Source organism: Ambystoma mexicanum, chromosome 5q, assembly GCF_040938575.1.
Source record: "Ambystoma mexicanum isolate Mex_15411 chromosome 5q, UKY_AmexF1_1, whole genome shotgun sequence".
Classification (NCBI taxonomy): domain Eukaryota; kingdom Metazoa; phylum Chordata; class Amphibia; order Caudata; family Ambystomatidae; genus Ambystoma; species Ambystoma mexicanum.
Window position 1 is genome coordinate 7075677 of NC_090933.1, and position 21759 is coordinate 7097435.

Below are 21759 nucleotides of genomic sequence, written 5' to 3' on the forward strand. Positions count from 1 at the left end.
ATGCTTCTACCAAACCTGAGACCCTTCCTTTAGCATGAGATGTGATATCCAAATCCTTCACATTCCAATCCTGAGACCCTTCCTATAGCATGAGATGTTATATCTCAATGCTTCTAATACCAAACCTGAGATCCTTCCTATAACATGAGATGTGATATCCAATTCCTTCCCATTCCAAACCTGAGACCCTTCCTATTGGATGAGATGTGATATCCAACTCCTTCCCATTCCAACCCTGAGACCCTTCCTATAGCATGAGATGTGATGTCTCAATGCTTCTAATACCAAACCTGAGATCCTTCCTATAACATGAGATGTGATATCCAACTCCTTCCATTCCAATCCTGAGACCCGTCCTATAGCATGAGATGTGATATCTCAATGCTTATATCAAACCTGAGACCCTTCCTATAGCATGAGATGTGATATCTAACTACTTCAAATTCCAATCCTGAGACCCTTCCTATAGCATGAGATGTGATATCTCAATGCTTCTAATACCAAACCTGAGATCCTTCCTCTAACATGAAATGTGATATCCAACTCCTTCCCTTTCCAAACCTAAGAGCCTATCTATAGCATGAGATGTGATATCCAAGTCCTTCCCATTCCAACCCTTAGACCCTTCCTACAGCATGCAATATGATATCTCAATGCTTATACCAAACCTGAGACCCTTCCTATAACATGAGATGTGATATCCAAATCCTTCCCGTTCCAAACCTGAGACCCTTCCTTTAGCATGAGATGTGATATCCAACTCCTTCCCGTTCCAAACCTGAGACCCTTCCTTTAGCATGAGATGTGATATCCAGCTCCTTCCCATTCCAATCCTGAGACACTTCCGATAGCATGAGATGTGATATCTCAATGCTTCTAATATCAAAACTGAGACCCTCCCTATAGCATGATATGTGATATCTAAGTCCTTCCCATTCCAATCCTGAGACACTCCCTATAGCATGAGATGTGATATCCAACTCTTTCCCATTCCAATCCTGAGACCCTTCCTATAGCATGAGATATGATATCTCAATACTTCTAATACCAAACGTGAGATCCTTCCGATAACATGAGATGTGATATCCAAATCCTTCCCCTTCCAAACCTGAGACCCTCCCTTTAGCATGAGATGTGATATCCAACTCCTTCCCATTCCAATCCTGAGACCCTTCTGATAGCATGAGATGTGATATCTCAATGCTTCTAATACCAAACCTGAGATCCTTCCGATAGCATGAGATGTGATATCTCAATGCTTCTAATACCAAACCTGAGATCCTTCCGATAGCATGAGATGTGATATCTCAATGCTTCTAATACCAAACCTGAGATCCTTCCTAAACCATTAGATGTGATATCCAAATCCTTCCCCTTTCAAACCTGAGACCCTCCCTTTAGCATGAGATGTGATATCCAACTCCTTCCCATTCCATTCCTGAGACCCTTCTGATAGCATGAGATGTGATATCTCAATGCCTCTAATACCAAACCTGAGATCCTACCTCTAACATGAAATGTGATATCCAACTCTTTCCCCTTCCAAACCTGAGAGCCTTCCTATAGCATGAGATGTGATATCCAAGTCCTTTCCATTCCAATCCTGAGACCCTTCCTATAGCTTGAGATGTGATATCCAACTCCTTCCCATTCCAATTCTGAGACCCTTCCTATACTCTGAGACTTGATATCTCAATGCTTCTAATACCAAACCTGAGACCCGTAATATAACATGAGATGTGATATCCAAATCCTTCCCCTTCCAAACCTTAGACCCTTCCTTTATCATGAGATGTGATATCCAACTCCTTCCAATTCCAATCCTGAGACCCTTCCGATATCATGAGATGTGATATCTCAAAGCTTCTAATATCAAACTTGAGACCCTCCCTATAGCATGAGATGTGATATCCAAGTCCTTCCCATTCCAATCCTGAGACCCTTCCTATAGCATGAGATGTGATATCTCAATGCTTCTAATACCAAACCTGAGACCCTTCCTATAACATGAGATGGGAATATCCAACTCCTTCCCATTCCAATCCTGAGACCCTTCCGATAGCAGAGATGTGATATCTCAATGCTTATACCAAACCTGAGACCCTTCCTGTGGCATGAGATGTGATATCCAACTCCTTGCCATTCAAATCCTGAGACCCTTCCTATAGCATGAGAAGGGATATCCAACTCCTTCCCAATCCAATCCTGAGACCCTTCCGATAGCAGAGACGTGATATCTCATTGCTTCTACCAAACCTGAGACCCTTCCTTTAGCATGAGATGTGATATCCAAATCCTTCACATTCCAATCCTGAGACCCTTCCTATAGCATGTGATGTGATATCTCAATGCTTCTAATACCAAACCTGAGATCCTTCCTATAACATGAGATGTGATATCCAATTCCTTCCCATTCCAAACCTGAGACCCTTCCTATTGGATGAGATGTGATATCCAACTCCTTCCCATTCCAACCCTGAGACCCTTCCTATAGCATGAGATGTGATGTCTCAATGCTTCTAATACCAAACCTGAGATCCTTCCTATAACATGAGATGTGATATCCAACTCCTTCCCTTTCCAAACCTAAGAGCCTATCTATAGCATGAGATGTGATATCCAAGTCCTTCCCATTCCAATCCTTAGACCCTTCCTACAGCATGCAATATATCTCAATGATTCTAATAAAAAACCTGAGACCCGTCCTATAGCATGAGATATGATATACAAGTCCTTCCCATTCCAATCCTGAGACCCTTCCTATAACATGAAATGTGATATCCAACTCCTTCCCATTCCAACCTGAGACCCTTCCTATAGCATGAGATGGGATATCCAACTTCTTCCAAATCCAATACTGATACCCTTCCGATACAATGAGATGTGATATCCCAATGCTTCTACCAAACCTGAGACCCATACTATGGCATGAGATGTGATATCAAACTCCTTCCCATTCCAATCCTGAGACCCTTCCTATAGCTTGAGGTGTGATATCCAACTCCTTCCCATTCCAATTCTGAGACCCTTCTTATACCATGAGACTTGATATCTCAATGCTTCTAATACCAAACCTGAGACCCGTTTTATAACATGAGATGTGATATCCAAATCCTTCCCCTTCCAAACCTTAGACCCTTCCTTTATCATGAGATGTGATATCCAACTCCTTCCCATTCCAATCCTGAGACCCTTCCGATATCATGAGATTTGTTATCTCAATGCTTCTAATATCAAACTTGAGACCCTCCCTATAGCATGAGATGTGACATCCAAGTCCTTCCCATTCCAATCCTGAGACCCTTCCTATAGCATGAGATGTGATATCTCTATGCTTCTAATACCAAACCTGAGACCCTTCCTATAACATGAGATGGGATATCCAACTCCTTCCCATTCCAATCCTGAGACCCTTCCGATAGCAGAGATGTGATATCTCAATGCTTATACCAAACCTGAGAACCTTCCTATGGGCTGAGATGTCATATACAACTCCTTCCCATTCCAATCCTGAGACCCTTCCTTTAGCATGAGATGTGATATCTCAATGCTTATACCAAATCTGAGACCCTTCCTATAGCATGAGATGTGATATCCAATTCCTTCCCATTCCAATCCTGAGACCCTTCCTATAGCATGAGATGTGATATCTCAATGCTTATACCAAACCTGAGAGCCTACCTATAGCATGAGATGTGATATCCAAGTCCATCCCATTCCAATCCTTAGACCCTTCCTACAGCATGCGTTTGATATCTCAATGATTCTAATACCAAACCAGAGACTCTTCCTATAACATGAGATGGGATATCCAACTCCTTCCCATTCCAATCCTGAGCCGCTTCCGATAGCAGAGATGTGATATCTCAATGCTTATACCAAACCTGAAACCCTTCCTATAACATGAGATGTGATATCCAACTCCTTCCCGTTCCAAACCTGAGACACTAACTATAGCATATGTGATATCCAACTCCTTCCCATTCCAAACATGAGACCCTTCCTATAGCAAGAAAGTAATATCCAACTCCTACCCATTCCAATCCTGAGACCCTTCCTATAGCAAGAGATGTGATATCCAAATCCTTCATATTCCAATCCTGAGACCCTTCCTATAACATGAGATGTGATATCCAACTCCTTCCCATTCCAACCAGAGACACTTCCTATAGCATGAGAAGGGATATCCAACTCCTTCCAAATCCAATCCTGAGGCCCTTCCGATAGCAGAGATGTGATATCTCAATGCTTATACCAAACCTGAGACCCTTCCTATGGCATGAGATGTGATATCCAACTCCTTGCCATTCAAATCCTGAGACCCTTCCTATAGCATGAGATGTGATATCTCTATGCTTCTAATACCAAACCTGAGACCCTTCCTATAACATGAGATGGGATATCCAACTCCTTCCCATTCCAATCCTGAGACCCTTCCGATAGCAGAGATGTGATATCTCAATGCTTATACCAAACCTGAGAACCTTCCTATGGCCTGAGATGTCATATACAACTCCTTCCCATTCCAATCCTGAGACCCTTCCTTTAGCATGAGATGTGATATCTCAATGCTTATACCAAATCTGAGACCCTTCCTATAGCATGAGATGTGATATCCAATTCCTTCCCATTCCAATCCTGAGACCCTTCCTATAGCATGAGATGTGATATCTCAATGCTTATACCAAACCTGAGAGCCTACCTATAGCATGAGATGTGATATCCAAGTCCATCCCATTCCATACTTAGACCCTTCCTACAGCATGCGATGTGATATCTCAATGATTCTAATACCAAACCAGAGACTCTTCCTATAACATGAGATGGGATATCCAACTCCTTCCCATTCCAATCCTGAGCCGCTTCCGATAGCAGAGATGTGATATCTCAATGCTTATACCAAACCTGAGACCCTTCCTATAACATGAGATGTGATATCCAACTCCTTCCCGTTCCAAACCTGAGACACCAACTATAGCATATGTGATATCCAACTCCTTCCCATTCCAAACATGAGACCCTTCCTATAGCAAGAAAGTAATATCCAACTCCTACCCATTCCAATCCTGAGACCCTTCCTATAGCAAGAGATGTGATATCCAAATCCTTCCCATTCCAATCCTGAGACCCTTTCTATAACATGAGATGTGATATCCAACTCCTTCCCATTCCAACCTGAGACACTTCCTATAGCATGAGAAGGGATATCCAACTCCTTCCCAATCCAATCCTGAGACCCTTCCGATAGCAGAGATGTGATACCTCAATGCTTATACCAAACCTGAGACCCTTCCTATGGCATGAGATGTGATATCCAACTCCTTCCCAATCCAATCCTGAGACCCTTCCGATAGCAGAGACGTGATATCTCAATGCTTCTACCAAACCTGAGACCCTTCCTTTAGCATGAGATGTGATATCCAAATCCTTCACATTCCAATCCTGAGACCCTTCCTATAGCATGAGATGTGATATCTCAATGCTTCTAATACCAAACCCGAGATCCTTCCTATAACATGAGATGTGATATCCAATTCCTTCCCTTCCAAACCTGAGACCCTTCCTATTGGATGAGATGTGATATCCAACTTCTTCCCATTCCAACCCTGAGACCCTTCCTATAGCATGAGATGTGATGTCTCAATGCTTCTAATACCAAACCTGAGATCCTTCCTATAACATGAGATGTGATATCCAACTCCTTCCATTCCAATCCTGAGACCCGTCCTATAGCATGAGATGTGATATCTCAATGCTTATACCAAACCTGAGACCCTTCCTATAGCATGAGATGTGATATCCAACTGCTTCCCATTCCAATCCTGAGACCGTTCCTATAGCATGAGATGTGATATCTCAATGCTTCTTATACCAAACCTGAGATCCTTCCTCTAACATGAAATGTGATATCCAACTCCTTCCCTTTCCAAACCTAAGAGCCTATCTATAGCATGAGATGTGATATCCAAGTCCTTCCCATTCCAACCCTTAGACCCTTCCTACAGCATGCAATATGATATCTCAATGATTCTAATAACAAACCTGAGACCCGTCCTATAACATGAGATGGGATATCCAACTCCTTCCCATTCCAATCCTGAGACACTTCCGATAGCAGAGATGTGATATCTCAATGCTTATACCAAACCTGAGACCCTTCCTATAACATGAGATGTGATATCCAAATCCTTCCCGTTCCAAACCTGAGACCCTTCCTTTAGCATGAGATGTGATATCCAGCACTTTCCCATTCCAATCCTGAGACACTTCCGATAGCATGAGATGTGATATCTCAATGCTTCTAATATCAAAACTGAGACCCTCCCTATAGCATAATATGTGATATCTAAGTCCTTCCCATTCCAATCCTGAGACCCTCCCTATAGCATGAGATGTGATATCCAACTCCTTCCCATTCCAATCCTGAGACCCTTCCTATAGCATGAGATATGATATCTCAATACTTCTAATACCAAACGTGAGATCCTTCCGATAACATGAGATGTGATATCCAAATCCTTCCCCTTCCAAACCTGAGACCCTCCCTTTAGCATGAGATGTGATATCCAACTCCTTCCTATTCCAATCCTGAGACTCTTCTGATAGCATGAGATGTGATATCTCAATGCTTCTAATACCAAACCTGAGATCCTTCCGATAGCATGAGATGTGATATCTCAATGCTTCTAATACCAAACCTGAGATCCTTCCTATAACATGAGATGTGATATCCAAATCCTTCCCCTTCCAAACCTGAGACCCTCCCTTTAGCATGAGATGTGATATCCAACTCCTTCCCATTCCATTCCTGAGACCCTTCTGATAGCATGAGATGTGATATCTCAATGCCTCTAATACCAAACCTGAGATCCTACCTCTAACATGAAATGTGATATCCAACTCTTTCCCCTTCCAAACCTGAGAGCCTTCCTATAGCATGAGATGTGATATCCAAGTCCTTCCCATTCCAATCCTGAGACCCTTCCTATAGCTTGAGATGTGATATCCAACTCCTTCCCATTCCAATTCTGAGACCCTTCCTATACTATGAGACTTGATATCTCAATGCTTCTAATACCAAACGTGAGACCCGTAATATAACATGAGATGTGATATCCAATTCCTTCCCCTTCCAAACCTTAGACCCTTCCTTTATCATGAGATGTGATATCCAACTCCTTCCCATTCCAATCCTGAGACCCTTCCGATATCATGAGATGTGATATCTCAAAGCTTCTAATATCAAACTTGAGACCCTCCCTATAGCATGAGATGTGATATCCAAGTCCTTCCCATTCCAATCCTGAGACCCTTCCTATAGCATGAGATGTGATATCTCAATGCTTCTAATACCAAACCTGAGACCCTTCCTATAACATGAGATGGGAATATCCAACTCCTTCCCATTCCAATCCTGAGACCCTTCCGATAGCAGAGATGTGATATCTCAATGCTTATACCAAACCTGAGATCCTTCCTATAACATGAGATGTGATATCCAACTCCTTCCCATTCCAATCCTGAGATACTTCCTATAGCATGAGATGTGATATCTCACTGCTTATACCAAACCTGAGACCCTTCCCATAGCATGAGATGTGATATCCAACTCCTTCCCATTCCAATCCTCAGACCCTTCCTATAGCATGAGATGTGATATCTCAATGCTTCTAATATCAAACTTGAGACCCTACCTATAGCATGAGATGTGATATCCAAGTCTTTCCCATTCCAATCCTGAGACACTTCCTATAGCATGAGATGTGATATCCAACTCCTTCCCATTCCAATCCTGAGACCCTTCCTATAGCATGAGATATGATATCTCAAAACTTCTAATACCAAACGTGAGATCCTTCCGATAACATGAGATGTGATATCCAAATCCTTCCCCTTCCAAACCTGAGACCCTCCCTTTAGCATGAGATGTAATATCCAACTCCTTCCTATTCCAATCCTGAGACCCTTCTGATAGCATGAGATGTGATATCTCAATGCTTCTAATACCAAACCTGAGATCCTTCCGATAGCATGAGATGTGATATCTCAATGCTTCTAATACCAAACCTGAGATCCTTCCTATAACATGAGATGTGATATCCAAATCCTTCCCCTTCCAAACCTGAGACCCTCCCTTTAGCATGAGATGTGATATCCAACTCCTTCCCATTCCATTCCTGAGACCCTTCTGATAGCATGAGATGTGATATCTCAATGCCTCTAATACCAAACCTGAGATCCTACCTCTAACATGAAATGTGATATCCAACTCTTTCCCCTTCCAAACCTGAGAGCCTTCCTATAGCATGAGATGTGATATCCAAGTCCTTCCCATTCCAATCCTGAGACCCTTCCTATAGCTTGAGATGTGATATCCAACTCCTTCCCATTCCAATTCTGAGACCCTTCCTATACTCTGAGACTTGATATCTCAATGCTTCTAATACCAAACATGAGACCCGTAATATAACATGAGATGTGATATCCAAATCCTTCCCCTTCCAAACCTTAGACCCTTCCTTTATCATGAGATGTGATATCCAACTCCTTCCCATTCCAATCCTGAGACCCTTCCGATATCATGAGATGTGATATCTCAAAGCTTCTAATATCAAACTTGAGACCCTCCCTATAGCATGAGATGTGATATCCAAGTCCTTCCCATTCCAATCCTGAGACCCTTCCTATAGCATGAGATGTGATATCTCAATGCTTCTAATACCAAACCTGAGACCCTTCCTATAACATGAGATGGGAATATCCAACTGTTAGGAAAGATTTCGTAATTGTAGGTAATTTTCCTTCCATGTGGCAACCCCTAAACTTTTTGCTGTTGTTTTCACCTTGTTCTTGACTTTGCCAGAGAAGTGCAGCCTTCTGCCGCACTCCTCTGGGCTTTCGCTCCTTTCTTACGGGGAAACTGACATGCCCTTAAGACAGCCAGTACCGGGGAACGCTGTTTCCCGTAGTTTCTTTTATCATGTTGCGGCTTTAGTGCAACATGACACAAGAGGGCACTGTAAGCTAAGTTACAGCTCTCTTGGGTCTCTAGCCTTCTACAGGCCCTAGATACTCTTTTAGGATGGTATTTGATCGGTGCAAGTCATTCAGGGACTGGAATGGTGGCAGCGATCGTTTTGTTTATTTTGAGCTCCTTTTGGCGTTCTGAGCACGTTTTTCGCACTGAACCCAAAATGGTGGCCTGGCTCCCAAAATGGCCAGACCACAAGGCTCCTTTGTCTTGTCCACTGACCGTCTTGCTCCCTTCACCTTCCCCAGGTCGAGCGACCCGGGGCCTTCCTTATTTGGGCATGTACTTTCCCGCGAAACATGGTTGCTTTCGCGGGCTTCTACATGTCGTTTGTGTGCCTCCAGGGTGTGGGCTGGGATGTCTGGTCCCAATACACATCCTGGGTGCCAGAGAGTCTAGGGTGGTGTGAATGCCTGGGACCACCGTGGTCCGTGATTGGTCCACGTATGGTATGTGTGTTGATGAGCGGATCTCCCATTGGCTCCCCTCCGTTTTGGCGCGAAGGGAACCGTGGATAAGAGGGGGCTGGAAACACCACTACCATGTCGATCTCCTGAGTTCTCACGAACGAAGGAATACAGGAGCCAAGTATCCTGCAACCACGAGGCTGGACCGAGGAATCGCTGGTGACCCGCTGAAGGAATCCTCCTTTGCACTGCTGTCGTCCTGTGAAACCCTTTCCTCCTTTGATCGAACCAGAAGGCCTGTACTGGTGCTTCGACCTTTGGAATAGCAGGAACAGCTATTCCCGGCGACTTCATCATCTCCTGCCAAGTAAGCCTTCGGAAGTGTCTCTGGGCCATCCAGTTGACTGACCAGCTTACAAGGGAGTCCTGCTCTGTAACCGCCGCCAGGTTGTGTTGTATTTCGAGTCCTTGTCACTCTCCCACGCTTCGTACACTTGGCGTTCCCAAGTCTGAAGGGAGGAGTGTACATTTGGCTCGAATACACACGGCCGCTCCGTTGTCCTGCTGCGGCAACAAACTGTGCCGGTTTCGTCGATTGGGACGTCTTTTTGCTCTACACGACTACGAGGCGTTCCCTGCTCTTCTGAACCTGCCAGCTGCTGAAACTAACGTGGAGAAGCCTGGGTCTGCTTGCTTCGGGGACCGGTGAGTAGTATAGCTAGGATCTGGTCGCCCTCCTGCAGTATCCCATTGCTTTTCCCTGCTGTGTAAAAACAGCACCCTTTTGCCGTACTCGCGCTCTGCTTCTGCTCGCTGTGTAGGCTGCGCTTGAGTTGCGGAACCTGTTCTCCTTCTGCTGTGCACTAACCCGAACTGCCTGACTTCCTCCGAAGAGCTTCTCCTTTTGCCCGTTGGCACCGGCGTGGCAGGTACTTTGAGCACAAGGCTCCACTCTTCGCAGGGCTCGGACTTCCATCTAGTTAGGTGCCTCTGAAGGTGAACTGAGTCTAAAGCGTTATCGCACTGCCTGTTTTCCTTCCCTGGCAGGTGGACTACACATTTCGTGCCTCTAATGCTTAAGACTGTCGTACTTGTATATATATTGTGTTGATATGGTATGTGTTGGTTTAATACTGTGATATTGTGATTTTTTCGCTACGGTCATTATTTTAAAGGCCTTAAAATAAATGTGTATATATTTTTGATATAACAACTGTTTGGAGTAGTTTGTAAGCGCTCTTGCTTTGTGTGCTCATTGCGGGCTTTCAGTCACCCTCACCCCTCTTGAGACCTAGTCTTGACCGCCGCGATCGCTACCTTGATTGGTCTGGCTCGTCCAGAGGTTACCCTGTTCCAAGTAATTAGGTTGGCCTTCTGAACTTCTGCGCCACCAGGACAGAGTTCAGAAATCCGTCTTAACACCAACTCCTTCCCATTCCAATCCTGAGACCCTTCCGATAGCAGAGATGTGATATCTCAATGCTTATACCAAACCTGAGACCCTTCCTATGGCATGAGATGTGATATCCAACTCCTTGCCATTCAAATCCTGAGACCCTTCCTATAGCATGAGAAGGGATATCCAACTCCTTCCCAATCCAATCCTGAGAACCTTCCGATAGCAGAGACGTGATATCTCAATGCTTCTACCAAACCTGAGACCCTTCCTTTAGCATGAGATGTGATATCCAAATCCTTCACATTCCAATCCTGAGACCCTTCCTATAGCATGAGATGTGATATCTCAATGCTTCTAATAGCAAACCTGAGATCCTTCCTATAACATGAGATGTGATATCCAATTCCTTCCCATTCCAAACCTGAGACCCTTCCTATTGGATGAGTTGTGATAACCAACTCCTTCCCATTCCAACCCTGAGACCCGTCCTATAGCATGAGATGTGATATCTCAATGCTTATACCAAACCTGAGACCCTTCCTATAGCATGAGATGTGATATCCAACTACTTCCCATTCCAATCCTGAGACCCTTCCTATAGCATGAGATGTGATATCTCAATGCTTCTAATACCAAACCTGAGATCCTTCCTATAACATGAGATGTGATATCCAACTCCTTCCATTCCAATCCTGAGACCCGTCTTATAGCATGAGATGTGATATCTCAATGCTTATACCAAACCTGAGACCCTTCCTATAGCATGAGATGTGATATCCAACTACTTCCCATTCCAATCCTGAGACCCTTCCTATAGCATGAGATGTGATATCTCAATGCTTCTAATACCAAACCTGAGATCCTTCCTCTAACATGAAATGTGATATCCAACTCCTTCCCTTTCCAAACCTAAGAGCCTATCTATAGCATGAGATGTGATATCCAGGTCCTTCCCATTCCAATCCTTAGACCCTTCCTACAGCATGCAATATGATATCTCAATGATTCTAATAACAAACCTGAGACCCGTCCTATAGCATGAGATATGATATCCAAGTCCTTCCCATTCCAATCCTGAGACCCTTCCTATAACATGAAATGTGATATCCAACTCCTTCCCATTCCAACCTGAGACCCTTCCTATAGCATGAGATGGGATATCCAACTCCTTCCAAATCCAATACTGATACCCTTCCGATAGCATGAGATGTGATATCCCAATGCTTCTACCAAACCTGAGACCCATACTATGGCATGAGATGTGATATCAAACTCCTTCCCATTCCAATCCTGAGACCCTTCCTATAGCTTGAGGTGTGATATCCAACTCCTTCCCATTCCAATTCTGAGACCCTTCTTATACCATGAGACTTGATATCTCAATGCTTCTAATACCAAACCTGAGACCCGTCCTATAACATGAGATGTGATATCCAAATCATTCCCCTTCCAAACATTAGACCCTTCCTTTATCATGAGATGTGATATCCAACTCCTTCCCATTCCAATCCTGAGACCCTTCCGATATCATGAGATTTGTTATCTCAATGCTTCTAATATCAAACTTGAGACCCTCCCTATAGCATGAGATGTGACATCCAAGTCCTTCCCATTCCAATCCTGAGACCCTTCCTATAGCATGAGATGTGATATCTCTATGCTTCTAATACCAAACCTGAGACCCTTCCTATAACATGAGATGGGATATCCAACTCCTTCCCATTCCAATCCTGAGACCTTTCCGATAGCAGAGATGTGATATCTCAATGCTTATACCAAACCTGAAAACCTTCCTATGGCCTGAGATGTCATATACAACTCCTTCCCATTCCAATCCTGAGACCCTTCCTTTAGCATGAGATGTGATATCTCAATGCTTATACCAAATCTGAGACCCTTCCTATAGCATGAGATGTGATATCCAATTCCTTCCCATTCCAATCCTGAGACCCTTCCTATAGCATGAGATGTGATATCTCAATGCTTATACCAAACCTGAGAGCCTACCTATAGCATGAGATGTGATATCCAAGTCCATCCCATTCCTATCCTTAGACCCTTCCTACAGCATGCGATGTGATATCTCAATGATTCTAATACCAAACCAGAGACTCTTCCTATAACATGAGATGGGATATCCAACTCCTTCCCATTCCAATCCTGAGCCGCTTCCGATAGCAGAGATGTGATATCTCAATGCTTATACCAAACCTGAGACCCTTCCTATAACATGAGATGTGATATCCAACTCCTTCCCGTTCCAAACCTGAGACACTAACTATAGCATATGTGATATCCAACTCCTTCCCATTCCAAACATGAGTCCCTTCCTATAGCAAGAAAGTAATATCCAACTCCTACCCATTCCAATCCTGAGACCCTTCCTATAGCAAGAGATGTGATATCCAAATCCTTCCCATTCCAATCCTGAGACCCTTCCTATAACATGAGATGTGATATCCAACTCCTTCCCATTCCAACCTGAGACACTTCCTATAGCATGAGAAGGGATATCCAACTCCTTCCCAATCCAATCCTGAGACCCTTCCGATAGCAGAGATGTGATATCTCAATGCTTATACCAAACCTGAGACCCTTCCTATGGCATGAGATGTGATATCCAACTCCTTGCCATTCAAATCCTGAGACCCTTCCTATAGCATGAGAAGGGATATCCAACTCCTTCCCAATCCAATCCTGAGACCCTTCCGATAGCAGAGACGTGATATCCCAATGCCTCTACCAAACCTGAGACCCTTCCTTTAGCATGAGATGTGATATCCAAATCCTTCACATTCCAATCCTGAGACCCTTCCTATAGCATGAGATGTGATATCTCAATGCTTCTAATACCAAACCTGAGATCCTTCCTATAACATGAGATGTGATATCAAATTCCTTCCCATTCCAAACCTGAGACCCTTCCTATTGGATGAGATGTGATATCCAACTCCTTCCCATTCCAACCCTGAGACCCTTCCTATAGCATGAGATGTGATGTCTCAATGCTTCTAATACCAAACCTGAGATCCTTCCTATAACATGAGATGTGATATCCAACTCCTTCCATTCCAATCCTGAGACCCGTCCTATAGCATGAGATGTGATATCTCAATGCTTATACCAAACCTGAGACCCTTCCTAAAGCATGAGATGTGATATCCAACTGCTTGCCATTCCAATCCTGAGACCCTTCCTATAGCATGAGATGTGATATCTCAATGCTTCTAATACCAAACCTGAGATCCTTCCTCTAACATGAAATGTGATATCCAACTCCTTCCCTTTCCAAACCTAAGAGCCTATCTATAGCATGAGATGTGATATCCAAGTCCTTCACATTCCAACCCTTAGACCCTTCCTACAGCATGCAATATGATATCTCAATGATTCTAATAACAAACCTGAGACCCGTCCTATAACATGAGATGGGATATCCAACTCCTTCCCATTCCAATCCTGAGACACTTCCGATAGCAGAGATGTGATATCTCAATGCTTATACCAAACCTGAGACCCTTCCTATAACATGAGATGTGATATCCAAATCCTTCCCGTTCCAAACCTGAGACCCTTCCTTTAGCATGAGATGTGATATCCAGCTCCTTCCCATTCCAATCCTGAGACACTTCCGATAGCATGAGATGTGATATCTCAATGCTTCTAATATCAAAACTGAGACCCTACCTATAGCATGATATGTGATATCTAAGTCCTTCCCATTCCAATCCTGAGACCCTCCCTATAGCATGAGATGTGATATCCAACTCCTTCCCATTCCAATCCTGAGACCCTTCCTATAGCATGAGATATGATATCTCAATACTTCTAATACCAAACGTGAGATCCTTCCGATAACATGAGATGTGATATCCAAATCCTTCCCCTTCCAAACCTGAGACCCTCCCTTTAGCATGAGATGTGATATCCAACTCCTTCCTATTCCAATCCTGAGACTCTTCTGATAGCATGAGATGTGATATCTCAATGCTTCTAATACCAAACCTGAGATCCTCCCGATAGCATGAGATGTGATATCTCAATGCTTCTAATACCAAACCTGAGATCCTTCCTATAACATGAGATGTGATATCCAAATCCTTCCCCTTCCAAACCTGAGACCCTCCCTTTAGCATGAGATGTGATATCCAACTCCTTCCCATTCCATTCCTGAGACCCTTCTGATAGCATGAGATGTGATATCTCAATGCCTCTAATACCAAACCTGAGATCCTACCTCTAACATGAAATGTGATATCCAACTCTTTCCCCTTCCAAACCTGAGAGCCTTCCTATAGCATGAGATGTGATATCCAAGTCCTTCCCATTCCAATCCTGAGACCCTTCCTATAGCTTGAGATGTGATATCCAACTCCTTCCCATTCCAATTCTGAGACCCTTCCTATACTATGAGACTTGATATCTCAATGCTTCTAATACCAAACCTGAGACCCGTAATATAACATGAGATGTGATATCCAAATCCTTCCCCTTCCAAACCTTAGACCCTTCCTTTATCATGAGATGTGATATCCAACTCCTTCCCATTCCAATCCTGAGACCCTTCCGATATCATGAGATGTGATATCTCAAAGCTTCTAATATCAAACTTGAGACCCTCCCTATAGCATGAGATGTGATATCCAAGTCCTTCCCATTCCAGTCCTGAGACCCTTCCTATAGCATGAGATGTGATATCTCAATGCTTCTAATACCAAACCTGAGACCCTTCCTATAACATGAGATGGGAATATCCAACCCCTTCCCATTCCAATCCTGAGACCCTTTCGATAGCAGAGATGTGATATCCAAGTCCTTCCCCTTCCAAACCTTAGACCCTTCCTTTATCATGAGATGTGATATCCAAGTCCTTCCCATTCCAATCCTGAGACCCTTCCTATAGCTTGAGATGTGATATCCAACTCCTTCCCATTCCAATTCTGAGACCCTTCCTATACTATGAGACTTGATATCTCAATGCTTCTAATACCAAACCTGAGACCCGTAATATAACATGAGATGTGATATCCAAATCCTTCCCCTTCCAAACCTTAGACCCTTCCTTTATCCTGAGATGTGATATCCAACTCCTTCCCATTCCAATCCTGAGACCCTTCCGATATCATGAGATGTGATATCTCAAAGCTTCTAATATCAAACTTGAGACCCTCCCTATAGCATGAGATGTGATATCCAAGTCCTTCCCATTCCAATCCTGAGACACTTCCTATAGCATGAGATGTGATATCTCATTGCTTATACCAAACCTGAGACCCTTCCCATAGCATGAGATGTGATATCCAACTCCTTCCCATTCCAATACTCAGACCCTTCCTATAGCATGAGATGTGATATCTCAATGCTTCTAATATCAAACTTGAGACCCTACCTATAGCATGAGATGTGATATCCAAGTCCTTCCCATTCCAATCCTGAGACACTTCCTATAGCATGAGATGTGTTATCTCAATGCTTCTAATACCAAACCTGAGACTCTTCCTATAACATGAGATGGGATATCCAACTCCTTCCCATTCCAATCCTGAGACCCTTTTGATAGCAGAGATGTGATATCTCAATGTTTATACCAAACCTGAGACCCTTCCTACGGCATGAGATGTCATATTCAACTCCTTCCCATTCCAATCCTGAGACCCTTCCTATAGCATGAGATGTGATATCCAACTCCTTCCCATTCCAATCCTGAGACCCTTCCTATAGCATGAGATGTGATGTCTCAATGCTTCTAATACCAAACCTGAGATCCTTCCTATAACATGAGATGTGATATCCAACTCCTTCCATTCCAATCCTGAGACCCTTCCTATAGCATGAGATGTGATATCTCAATGCTTATACCAAACCTGAGACCCTTCCTATAGCATGAGATGTGATATCCAACTCCTTCCCATTCCAATCCTGAGACCCTTCCTATAGCCTGAGATGTGATATCTCAATGCCTCTAATACCAAACCTGAGATCCTTTCTCTAACATGAAATGTGATATCCAACTCCTTCACTTTCCAAACCTGAGACCCTTCCTATAGCATGAGATGTGATGTCTCAATGCTTCTAATACCAAACCTGAGATCCTTCCTATAACATGAGATGGGATATCCAACTCCTTCCCATTCCAATCCTGAGACACTTCCGATAGCAGAGATGTGATATCTCAATGTTTATACCAAACCTGAGACCCTTCCTATAACATATGTGATATCCAACTCCTTCCCGTTCCAAACCTGAGACCCTTCCTTTAGCATGAGATGTGATATCCAGCTCCTTCCCATTCCAATCCTGAGACACTTCCGATAGCATGAGATGTGATATCTCAATGCTTCTAATATCAAAACTGAGACCCTCCCTATAGCATGATATGTGATATCTAAGTCCTTCCCATTCCAATCCTGAGACACTTCCTATAGCATGAGATGTGATATCTCAATGTTTCTACCAAACCTGAGACCCTTCCTTTAGCATGAGATGTGATATCCAACTCCTTCCCATTCCAATCCTGAGACCCTTCCTATAGCATGAGATGTGATATCTCAATACTTCTAATACCAAACCTGAGATCCTTCCGATAACATGAGATGTGATATCTCAATACTTCTAATACCAAACCTGAGATCCATCCTATAACATGAGATGTGATATCCAAATCCTTCCCCTTCCAAACCTGAGACCCTCCCTTTAGCATGAGATGTGATATCCAAATCCTTCCCATTCCAATCCTGAGACCCTTCTGATAGCATAAGATATGATATCTCAATGCTTCTATACCAAACCTGAGATCCTTCCGATAGCATGAGATGTGATATCTCAATACTTCTAATACCAAACCTGAGATCCTTCCTATAACATGAGATGTGATATCCAAATCCTTATCTTCCAAACCTGAGACCCTCCCTTTAGCATGAGATGTGATATCCAACTCCTTCCCATTCCAATCCTGAGACTCTTCTGATAGCATAAGATATGATATCTCAATGCTTCTATACCAAACCTGAGATCCTTCTGATAGCATGAGATGTGATATCTCAATACTTCTAATACCAAACCTGAGATCCTACCTCTAACATGAAATGTGATATCCAACTCTTTCCCCTTGCAAACCTGAGAGCCTTCCTATAGCATGAGATGTGATATCCAAGTCCTTCCCATTCCAATCCTGAGACCCTTCCTATAACATGAGATGTGATATCCAACTCCTTCCCATTCCAACCTGAGACCCTTCCTATAGCATGAGATGGGATATCCAACTCCTTCCAAATCCAATCCCGATGCCCTTCCGATAGCATGAGATGTGATATCCCAATGCTTCTACCAAACCTGAGACCCATACTATGGCATGAGATGTGATATCAAACTCATTCCCATTCTAATCCTGAGACCCTTCCTATAGCTTGAGATGTGATATCCAACTCCTTCCCATTCCAATTCTGAGACCCTTCCTATACCATGAGACTTGATATCTCAATGCTTCTAATACCAAACCTGAGACCCGTCCTATAACATGAGATGTGATATCCAAATCCTTCCCCTTCCAAACCTTAGACCCTTCCTTTATCATGAGATGTGATATCCAACTCCTTCCCATTCCAATCTTGAGACCCTTCCGATATCATGAAATGTGATATCTCAATGCTTCTAATATCAAACTTGAGACCCTCCCTATAGCATGAGATGTGATATCCAAGTCCTTCCCATTCCAATCCTGAGACCCTTCCTATATCATGAGATGTGATATCTCAATGCTTCTAATACCAAACCTGAGACCCTTCCTATAACATGAGATGGGAATATCCAACTCCTTCCCATTCCAATCCTGAGACCCTTCCGATAGCAGAGATGGGATATCTCAATGCTTATACCAAACCTGAGATCCTTCCTATAACATGAGATGTGATATCCAACTCCTTCCCATTCCAATCCTGAGACACTTCCTATAGCATGAGATGTGATATCTCACTGCTTATACCAAACCTGAGACCCTTCCTATAGCATGAGATGTGATATCCAACTCCTTCCCATTCCAATCCTGAGACCCTTCCTATAGCATGAGATGTGATATCTCAATGCTTCTAATATCAAACTTGAGACCCTCCCTATAGCATGAGATGTGATACCCAAGTCCTTCCCATTCCAATCCTGAGACACTTCCTATAGCATGAGATATGATATCTCAATGCTTCTAATACCAAACCTGAGACTCTTCCTATAACATGAGATGGGATATCCAACTCCTTCCCATTCCAATCCTGAGACCCTTTCGATAGCAGAGATGTGATATCCAAGTCCTTCCCCTTCCAAACTTTAGACCCTTCCTTTATCATGAGATGTGATATCCAACTTCTTCCCATTCCAATCTTGAGACCCTTCCGATATCATGAAATGTGATATCTCAATGTTTATACCAAACCTGAGACCCTTCCTATAACATATGTGATATCCAACTCCTTCCCGTTCCAAACCTGAGACACTTCCTTTAGCATGAGATGTGATATCCAGCTCCTTCCCATTCCAATCCTGAGACACTTCCGATAGCATGAGATGTGATATCTCAATGCTTCTAATATCAAAACTGAGACCCTCCCTATAGCATGATATGTGATATCTAAGTCCTTCCCATTCCAATCCTGAGACCCTTCCTATAGCATGAGATGTGATATCTCAATGCTTCTAATACCAAACCTGAGACCCTTCCTATAACATTGGATATCACATCTCATGCTAAAGAAAGGGTCTCAGGTTTGGTAGAAGCATTGAGATATTACATCTCATGCTATAGGAAGGGTCTCAGGATTGGAATGGGAAGGACTTAGATATCACATATCAAGCTATAGGGAGGGTCTCAGTTTTGATATTAGAAGCATTGAGATATCACATCTCATGCTATCGGAAGTGTCTCAGGATTGGAATGGGAAGGAGCTTGATATCACATCTCATGCTAAAGGAAGGGTCTCAGGTTTGGAACGGGAAGGAGTTGGATATCACATATGTTATAGGAAGGGTCTCAGGTTTGGTATAAACATTGAGATATCACATCTCTGCTATCGGAAGTGTCTCAGGATTGGAATGGGAAGGAGTTGGATATCCCATCACATGTTATAGGAAGGATCTCAGGTTTGGTATTAGAGGCATTGATATATCACATCTCAGGCTATAGGAAGGGTCTCAGGATTGGAATGGGAAGGAGTTGGATATCACATCTCATGCTATAGGAAGGGTCTCAGGTTTGGTATAAGCATTGAGATATCACATCTCATGCTATAGGAAGGGTCTCAGGATTGGAATGGAAGGAGTTGGATATCACATCTCATGTTATAGGAAGGATCTCAGGTTTGGTATTAGAAGCATTGAGACATCACATCTCATGCTATAGGAAGGGTCTCAGGATTGGAATGGGAAGGAGTTGGATATCACATCTCATGCTATAGGAAGGGTCTCAGGATTGGAATGGGAAGGAGTTGAATATGACATCTCATGCCGTAGGAAGGGTCTCAGGTTTGGTATAAACATTGAGATATCACATCTCTGCTATCAAAAGGGTCTCAGGATTGGAATGGGAAGGAGTTGGATATCCCATCTCATGTTATAGGAAGAGTCTCAGGTTTGGTATTAGAAGCATTGAGATATCACATCTCATGCTATAGGAAGTGTCTCAGGATTGGAATGGGAAGGACTTGGATATCACATCTCATGCTATAGGTAGGGTCTCAAGTTTGATATTAGAAGCATTGAGATATCACATCTCATGCTATAGGAAGGGTCTGAGGATTGGAATGGGAAGGAGTTGGATATCACATCTCATGCTATGGGAAGGGTCTCAGGTTTGGTATAAGCAGTGAGATATCACATCTCATGCTATAGGAAGTGTCTCAGGATTGGAATGGGAAGGACTTGGATATCACATCTCAAGCTATAGGAAGGGTCTCAGGATTGGAATGGGAAGGACTTGGATATCACATCTCATGATAAAGGAAGGGTCTAAGGTTTGGAAGGGGAAGGACTTGGATATCACATCTCTGCTATCGAAAGGGTCTCAGGATTGGAATGGGAAGGAGTTGGATATTCCCATCTCATGTTATAGGAAGGGTCTCAGGTTTGGTATTAGAAGCATTGAGATATCACATCTCATGCTATAGGAAGGGTCTCAGGATTGGAATGGGAAGGACTTGGATATCACATCTCATGCTATAGGGAGGGTCTCAAGTTTGATATTAGAAGCTTTGAGATATCACATCTCATGATATCGGAAGGGTCTCAGGATTGGAATGGGAAGGAGTTGGATATCACATCTCATGATAAAGGAAGGGTCTAAGGTTTGGAAGGGGAAGGATTTGGATATCACATCTCATGTTATATTACAGGTCTCAGGTTTGGTATTAGAAGCATTGAGATATCAAGTCTCATAGTATAGGAAGGGTCTCAGAATTGGAATGGGAAGGAGTTGGATATCACATCTCAAGCTATAGGAAGGGTCTCAGGATTGGAATGGGAAGGACTTGGATATCACATCTCATGCTATAGGAAGGCTCTCAGGTTTGGAAGGGGAAAGAGTTGGATATCACATTTCATGTTAGAGGTAGGATCTCAGGTTTGGTATTAGAGGCATTGAGATATCACATCTCATGCTATCAGAAGGGTCTCAGGAATGGAATGGGAAGGAGTTGGATATCACATCTCATGCTAAAGGGAGGGTCTCAGGTTTGGAATGGGAAGGATTTGGATATCACATCTCATGTTATAGGAAGGATCTCAGGTTTGGTATTAGAAGCATTGAGATATCACATCTCATGCTATCGGAAGGATCTCAGGTTTGGTATTAGAAGCATTGAGATATCACATCTCATGCTATCAGAAGAGTCTCAGGATTGGAATAGGAAGGAGTTGGATATCACATCTCATGCTAAAGGGAG